The 9,109-nt window shown below is 46.6% G+C and overlaps 1 pseudogene; it reads right to left on the bottom strand.

The window, feature by feature from the left end:
• Positions 1 to 1,574: 1,574 nt before the first annotated feature.
• LOC123042490 (elongation factor 2-like) overlaps positions 1,575 to 9,109 on the bottom strand; it is a 42,892-nt pseudogene continuing 35,357 nt past the window's right edge.

Raw genomic sequence — 9,109 nt, 5'->3', positions numbered from 1 at the left:
TTGGTGGTAATCTTGTTAGTTGGAGGAGCAAAAAACAAAGTGTGGTGGCACGATCTACTGCTGAAGCAGAGTTTAGATCCATGGCTTCAGGATTATGTGAATTGATGTGGTTGGGGATACTATTATCTGAACTTAGGCTGTTTGATGGAGGACCACTGCAACTCTTTTGTGATAACCAGGCTGCAATCAAGTTAATACACAATCCAGTCCAGCATGATAGAACTAAACACATCGAAATTGATAGACATTTCATAAAAGAAAAGTTAGACGAGGGACTTCTCCAAGTTGGCTTTGTTAGATCTGAAAATCAACTTGCAGATGTATTAACAAAGGGTGTTAGTGTTGTATCTTTTGAAAAATTATGTAGCAAGATGGGGCTCATAAATATATTTGCCCCATCTTGAGGGGGAGTGTTGGTAGTACTTGTAAGCAAAGGTAGAAGTTTGGCAAGGACCAAAATGTAAAATGTATCGTGTACTTATCTAACTCTGAGAAGGAATGGAGAGGGTTCGATAGCCTTCCAGAAAATTGCCAGTCCATAGCCTTCCATTTCTCTTGTGAGTTTACTGTAGCGTAGGAAATCTCAGGCGATAGTCCGGCGAATCCAACAGGTTGTCATTTTATTTGTTCAATATCCTTGTCTTTTTCTTCCGTGGCTGTGTTTTTCTGGGAACATCTATGCATTGTAATTGAGACACTGCACAATTTAGTGGGTAGACATATTTATTAATTTCCACTATGTTCATGGATTTCACCCTTGATTCTTCTTCTCACCATCCTGGATTTTAACGGATCCTTGTTTCACATTTAATTTGTTTTTCAGATTAGCCATTAAAACCAGTGTGTAACACAGCTGGGGCAACGTGTTTTTCTTCCTTGGCTGTCATGAACATTTGTACTGCCTTCAAATTGATGGGCAAAGTTAAATCTGAAATACACATGCATTATTCATTGGAATGGAAGCAGACAAGAATGAGCACTCTACTTCTGCAGAGCACCACAACACCTGTCCTGTTTTTGCCATGTGGGTTGACAACCAAGTTATGCAGTTGGAACGAGGACATTTACTTGAATTGCTTGCTTGGATGACATGTAGGAAAGCAGGTACCACTAGATGTTTCACACCTGGCTTGCAAAGCATGAACCGCGAGGTACTGTAGCTCATGTATCAAGCAGCAGCACAAGTATGTTTCAACAGTAGAACTGAACCCAACACACTCACACACAGAAGATATGTTCCGAGTTTGTAATAAGAACAATAATAGTACATAGATTCCAGGCTGCTGCTAATGTGGATGTACATAGATTCAGTACACGTGATACGCGCAGTTGTTCTCAAGATCAGAACTCAGAAGATGGACTATATCTTGGCTGAACATATCATCATGTAAGCAAAGTATTTGCAGTTACATCGATCAGATGGCGGATGGCAATAATCTAGACTAAGTAAGCAAAGAACGGCAAAATTTTCCACTCCGATCCATTTGGTAACTCAACAACAAAATGAAGCACACTGTGATCCAAGACACACTGTGGCCTTGCGGATGAGGGGCCTTGCGGATGCAATCAGGAGTTCAGGACTGGAGAGGGCTGAGCTTCTTGGCCTTGCGGATATCCAAGACCAAACCCCAAGAGAGCGAATTTCGCATCAAAGGATCTGAAGACAACGTGTCCCAGTGATCCAAGACACACTGTGGAGTGACCTCCTTAATGGCCTCCTTAATCATTGGTATGAGCTGATTCTTTGTATGGCGAAATTTTTCACTTGTGTGCAGCACAACATCATGGATTTCAAAGCAAATACCACGCATTCTTTCAGCGATCAATGCACCTTTTTCTGATGCCATCTGGAGGTAATCCACCAGAGCTGCCTTCACTAAACTGAGATCGGTTTTTCCCTTGCACATATCAAGAACAATATTTGGGCCTCTGTTGTTAGGTCCGAAGCACAAAATCTTATCAGCGAGACTCACATCCCATCCTGACTCCCCAAGAGACCATCATCAATAGCCTGGACTAATTTTTCATCCAATGGGCAAGCTACCATAGTCAAACTGTTGTGGCCATTTCGGGATTTGCTCTGCACATTGCAAGATTTGTCAAGAATGGTCTCGTAGAGACATACCATAGGACCGGAAACTTCAACTTGAGCACCATCCAAGAAGCATCCCCGCAGATCATTCAAGCAAACTTCAAGGTGAAGCTCTCCAGCTCCCGCAACTGTGTATCTACGTCGCCCTACTTCGTTACAGAAAACCAAAAGATCAGATTTTGCCAGGCGCTTCATACCTTCAGTGAGTTTTGGAATATCTGATAAAGCCTTGCAATCAACTGTAACATACATAACAGGGGACACAGAGAATTTCATTGCTCTGGTTGGGCACGCATCAACCTCCTCTTCGCTCGTCAGGGTTGCACCTTTTGTGATGCATTCATCCAAACCGACCATTCCGACAAGGTTACCACAAGAGGCATATCCAACACCATCTTGGTACCTTCCCATCCATATAACAGTACGCTCAACACACTTCACATACACCAGAGGCATAGGAAGGCCCCATTATCCGCACCTTCTTTCCAGTTTCTACCTTCCCTGAGAAGACACGACCAAATGCAAAGAATCCGCCCACGTCAGACGCTGGGATCATCTTGGAGACATACATCATAAGAGGACCTTCTGGATCACACTTTTTAATAGCTTCAGCGTAAATGTCATCAAGGGGGCCCTCATACAAGTTCTCCACACGATACTCTTGTGCTTTCAGAGGCGAGGGGAGGTGGAATATCATCATCTCAAGCAGAGCACTGCTGGCTGGCAGCCATGTTTGCATAACACGCTTCACAAGAGCCACGCCTGATAAGTTCTTATCATCATCGTTAATGCTCACGCCAAACTTCTGCGACATTCGCCACAATTCATCTTTCTGGTTATCCATGCAGGCTTGTATCACCTCCTTAATTTTATTATAGCAGAACGTGACAAACCCTCTTTGACAAGTTTTAGAGCCAGTCTTCACATTGGTCCATTTCTTTGTGACCTGGTCATAAAAGTTGTCGCCCCACAGCTTCGTAACCATTTGGGATTCTTCCATCCCTAATATTGGGGCAGATATCTTAGCAAAGGTAGGAAGTGTAAAAGCCCAGTCATGTATACCAGCAGTGAAAGCCACATTTCCCTTGTCAGGGTAGAATTGGACATCACCAAGGTGGGGAGTTCCATTTCCACATGCTGAAACAATGTCACTGGCATTCTGAATGACATTGTTGAGAATCTGATAGACCTGCTCACCATTCAATTTACGCTTCACTCCTTCACCTTGAAGCCCAGGGAATAGTTGGTCCATCTTGTTCAGACAAAGCACAGGCCTAACCATCTCACCAAGGGCTTGGTGGAGCATGGTTTCAGTTTGCACACAGACACCCTCGATGCAGTCAACAATTATCATAGCACCATCGGTAATATGAAGAGCAGCTGTGACTTCCGCAGAAAAATCAACATGCCCAGGTGAGTCAATAAGGTTGATCAAGAATCTGTTCCCATCTCTCTCACCTTTGTAAGCCTTGAGTGACTCATCGTGCATATCATACAAAAGAGAGATGCCAGTGGATTTGATTGAAATACCACGCTCTGCTTCATCTGCACGAGTATCAGTCATGCGAGCATCAACAGCACCTTCCTGTCCAATATTCCCAGCAGCTGCTATAAGAGAATCTGCAAGTGTAGACTTGCCTGCGATAATTAAATAGAATTGTAACACTGCACTCATTTACCATAGATTAGAGATACAACATCCGAATTGCAAAGACGCATCACATATTTTGGGAAATTTCAGGGATTAATAACAAGCTAATAAAAGGACAAACCAGAGAGTTAATAAAATGTCCTGGCAAACATGCATATCCTTATGGAACTAAATTGCATAATACCACATACTTCTATAATAATGCAGAATATAAAGCTCACATATTGATTACTCAAATTATCACCCTTGTCTTTCAGTACAATAGGCAAGTTAGATTTTAAATTCATAGGATAATCTGATCCTACTGGAAGGAAGAGACAGTTTAGAAATTGCTGAACTGCATTTTACTTTACTGTGTCAATCATATGGAAGACAGTAATATACTAATAAGAACTCCATTATTGCCAAATTCAGGTCAACTGGTATTTTCAGAGGTAGAACATAATCTTGCAACAAAAGTGCAAATAGGCTATGTTGCACAAAAAAATAGCACATCAATCGAATTCGAAACTGAACAATTTTTACGAAGAGACAGACAGCACGAGCAAGCTATTGAACAGCAAGCGGATATTCCAGGTGAATAAAATATCAGTATGCTAGCACATACCGTGGCTCAGATGACCAACAATAGACACGTTGTGAATGTTGTTCTTCTTGTCCATAGCTTCACATAACTCTGATGCAGGGAACACCATCTTGACAGGTTGTTGCAAAAGAAGAGATTGACTGCTTCTGGAATATATACTCATGTTTTAAAAGGAGCAAAAATGTTAGAACGGTATGACAAATCCCATAGGGTGGAACCAAACTCAAAGAATAGCTCAGGAGATGTACAAGGACTGATATCAACCAATAAAAACTCGTGGAATTATCGAACTAGACAAAGTTGAAGCATGTGACCATGCCTTTAGGAATTAAGCTGACATGAAATTTTCCACGCGTGAAAAGGATAGATGTAGAATTAAGAAAAACAGCAATGCAGGAGAAAGATAAAATTAGAACATCCTGAAAATCTACTTACAGAGAGAGAGACAGATAAAATTAGATGTGATAGCTCAGAGCATGATAGATTATTACAGAGAGGTAGGTAAGCACAAATGTAAAGATCTGAGTGGACTTGTGGAGAATGCATAAGAAATGGGAATTTTTTTTATGATTCACACTCCACTTATGATGGAGGATAGGTGATAGTTGAGTTTATATCTGCATCCTGCATGGTACTAATAGAATTTTACACTAGTGATTCGATAGAACAAGCATAACTGTGCAGACTATGGACCACAGACAGAGCAGGCATGATTGGAATAAAGCACACCAAGAAAGGCGACTCATTTTTTGTGCTACATAACAGAAGCATGTAGACCGGCAGGAATGTTACAACAAAACAAGGCTCGTCTGTCAATATGGACGGAACAGAGAAGATGAATCATGCAGTCGTCAGTGCAGAAATAGTAGGGGTTGAGCGCTGCAGCAAAGTGCAGACACACACAGTAGAAAGTCGTACAAGATCAAGGCCACAACATGTCTACAAACCCACACACGCAACTTGTTTTCCTCTCTTCCTTCCCCTGGCTAGGCTAGAGCGGAGTGAAGCGCCTGCGCTGGCGGAGGCGGAGGCGGAGGCAGCCGGGGTTTTTGGCCTCGGGGTTTTCGGCCGAGTGTCGTGGGTCCATGGATCATACTCTGCCTACGCTCGCTCGCTTACATGGGTGGCCCACGCGCGGGGAGGGTGGCGGGTATGCGCGGGCGGAGTGGAGTAGCGCGCCCAGGGTGGCGGGCGGAGTGGCTAGTGCGCTGCGCTGACATGACCTGCAGAGATGGCCATTCCAGGCTCGACGCGTGTCCACCCAAGGCTGCCGCGCCAGCGATCTCAGCCCTTGAATTTTGAACAAGGGGCCTGGATCCCAAACCGCGGTCAAAAAGGTGCCTCCAGGAGGAAGGAGGAGGAGAACGAGAACCACCACAAACTTTGTGGCCCGCCCTCTTTTCGTCTCTCTATCTATCTCTTCAATTTCCATGGGTAATTTTTATTTACTTTCTTTTATATACTTATTACACTATAGAAAGAGCTGGTGTTATTTTACTCACATTAAAAAAAACTAAATTCAGGTATATCTGGGCAATTTCATAAGCTCTTTTCCTCCTCCCTCTCCTCTCGGCATCGAGGAGGCGCCCGATATACCCACCTCTCCGGTGTTGATCGTGGCCTCCCCGCGCTTCCTTCTGTCGCTCGATGGAGGCGATCGAGGACCCCCAATTGTGATTTGCCTCTGGTTAGTGCCGCCGTGGCATGAATAAACCTTTCCACCTTTTTCTCATTTTGGTGGTGCTTCCTACCGTCCGTAGGCATGTGAAAGATGGTATGGTCCTTGCAGGGGCGACACTCAACAGACAACAGTGCTGCGTCGTCCAGATGGTCTTCTTGCCTCCGATCCATCTCAAGTTAGTCCGACGGAGAACCACCGGCGACGAGCCGCCCCCCTCCTCAGCCGCCTCCCGAAGCGGTATGAGTGGAGACGCCCCGCTGGTTTACGCCTTCGACGTCACCCCCTCTTTGATTTTCTGTAAAATCAAATTAAATTCAAATATTTGACTACACTTTTTGCACTAGTTTTTTTTAACTCCTCTTTCAGCATGCAAAAGATGAGATTTTTCTTTTTGCTGTTTTATTTGTTTTCAGAAGAAATTTGTTGCCTTGAAGAGAACCAGGAGGAGTGTGACCCTCCTCTGGACTAAGGCAAGCCATCACAAATATTTGCAATAATGTCATTTCAATAACTATAGTTTTCACCTAAATATGATTATTTTATATGCATATAGAAAATTCCTATGAATACATTTAAGGCTAGTTCATGATCTTTGAGGGAGTCCTGGATTAGGGGGTGTCCCGATGGCCGGACTATACCTTCATCCGGACTCCTGGACTATGAAGATACAAGATTGAAGACTTCGTCCCGTGTCTGGAAGGGACTTTCCTTGGCGTGAAAGGCAAGCTTGGCGATACGGATATGTAGATCTCCTACCATTGTAACCGACTCTGTGTAACCCTAACCCTCTCCGGTGTCTATATAAACCGGAGGGTTTTAGTCCGTAGGACAACACACAACAATCATACCATATGCTAGCTTCTAGGGTTTAGCCTCCTTGATCTCGTGGTAGATCTACTCTTGTACTACCCATATCATCAATATTAATCAAGCAGGACGTAGGGTTTTACCTCCATCAAGAGGGCCCGAACCTGGGTAAAACATCGTGTCCCTTGTCTCCTGTTACCATCCGCCTAGACGCACAGTTCGGGACCCCCTACCCGAGATCCGCCGGTTTTGACACCAACATTGGTGCTTTCATCGAGAGTTCCTCTGTGTCGTCGCTTTTAGGCCGGATGGCTCCTCCGATCATCAATAGCGATGCAGTCCAGGGTGAGACTTTTCTCCCCGGACAGATCTTCGTCTTCGGTGGCTTCGCACTGCGGGCCAATTCGCTTGGCCATCTGGAGCAGATCGAAAGCTACGCCACTGGCCATCAGGTCAGGTTTGGAAGTTTAAACTACACGGCTGACGTCCGCGGGGACTTGATCTTCGATGGATTCGAGCCACAGCCGAGCGCGCCGCGCTGTCACAATGCGCATGATCTAGCTCTGCCACCGAACAGTGCCCTGGAGGCCGCACTCGCATCGGCTCCGGCCCTTAATTCGGAGCCCACTGTGCCGATCGATGATGGGTGGTTGGACGCCGCCTCGGGGCTGCGATCCCAACGGCGATCGAGCCGAACACCAGCCCCGCACTCCGCAAGGCCCGTGACTCCAAGGGGCCGGACTCCTCTCCGGACTCCGAGCCCTCCGCGCCCCTGCCGATCGAATCCGATTGGGCGCCGATCATGGAGTTCACCGTCGCGGACATCTTTCAGCACTCGCCCTTTGGCGACATTCTGAAGTCACTAAAGTCTCTCTCTTTATCAGGAGAGCCCTGGCCGGACTACGGTCAGCAAGGGTGGGATACGGACGATGAAGAAATTCAAAACCCACCCACCACCCACTTCGTAGCCACTGTCGATGACTTAACCGACATGCTCGACTTCGACTCCGAAGACATCGATGGTATGGACGCCGATGTAGGAGACGATCAAGAACCAGCGCCCATAGGGCACTGGAAAGCCACCTCGTCGTATGACATATACATGGTGGACACACCAAAAGAAGGAGATGGCGATGGAACAGCGGAGGATGACCCCTCCAAGAAACAACCTAAGCGCCGGCGTCAGCGGCGCCGCTCAAAATCCCGCCAAAGCAAAAACGGTGATTCCGGCACGGGAGATAATAATACTCCGAAGAGTGCCGCAGAAAACCCCCTCCAGTAAGATTCAGCACAGGAGGATGGAGAAGCCAGCCCTCATGAGAGAGCGGCAGACAAAGAGGTCGAGGACGATAATTATATGCCTCCCTCCGAAGACGAGGCAAGCCTCGACGACGACGAATTCGTCGTGCCAGAGGATCCTGTCGAGCAAGAGCGTTTTCAACGCAGGCTTATGGCCACGGCAAGCAGCCTCAAGAAAAAGCAGCAACAACTTAGAGCTGATCAGGATTTGCTAGCTGACAGATGGACTGAAGTCCTTGCGGCCGAAGAGTATGAACTCGAACGCCCCTCCAAGAGCTACCCAAAGCGCAGGTTGCTACCTCGATCAGAGGAGGAAGCACCTAAGCTTACATCACCAGCACATGATACGGCAGACCGACCACCTCGTGGCCGCGACAGAGAGGCCTCTCGGCCCTCCACTCAAGCCGCACCCCAGCGCCGCTCAAAACATACCAAGGCACGGGAAAATGCACCAGACCTGCGAGATATATTGGAGGACAAGGCAAGGCAAACAAGATCGATCTATGGATCGCGCGGGCGCCCCACGGCACGTGACGGTGATCGTCACTCCGGATATAGTAAATCCGGCCGGGCCGAACACAATTGACAAAGCTCGTTTGAGCTGCGTCGTGATATAGCCCAATACAGAGGCGCCACACACCCACTATGCTTCACAGATGAAGTAATGGATTATCAAATCCCTGAGGGTTTTAAACCCGTGAACATCGAATCATACGATGGCACAACAGATCCTGCGGTATGGATCGAGAATTATCTCCTTCATATCCACATGGCCCGCGGCGATGATCTACACGCCATCAAATACCTCCCACTCAAACTTAAGGGACCAGCTCGGCATTGGCTTAACAGCTTGCCAGCAGAATCAATCGGTTGTTGGGAGGACCTTGAAGCCGCATTCCTCGACAATTTCCAGGGCACCTATGTGCGACCACCAGGCACCGATGACCTAAGCCACATAATTCAGTAGCCAGAGGAATCGGCCAGGCAATTTTG

The sequence above is a fragment of the Triticum aestivum genome, chromosome 1A (genome assembly GCF_018294505.1).
Source record: "Triticum aestivum cultivar Chinese Spring chromosome 1A, IWGSC CS RefSeq v2.1, whole genome shotgun sequence".
Classification (NCBI taxonomy): domain Eukaryota; kingdom Viridiplantae; phylum Streptophyta; class Magnoliopsida; order Poales; family Poaceae; genus Triticum; species Triticum aestivum.
This window is presented reverse-complemented; position numbering and strand designations above follow the sequence as displayed.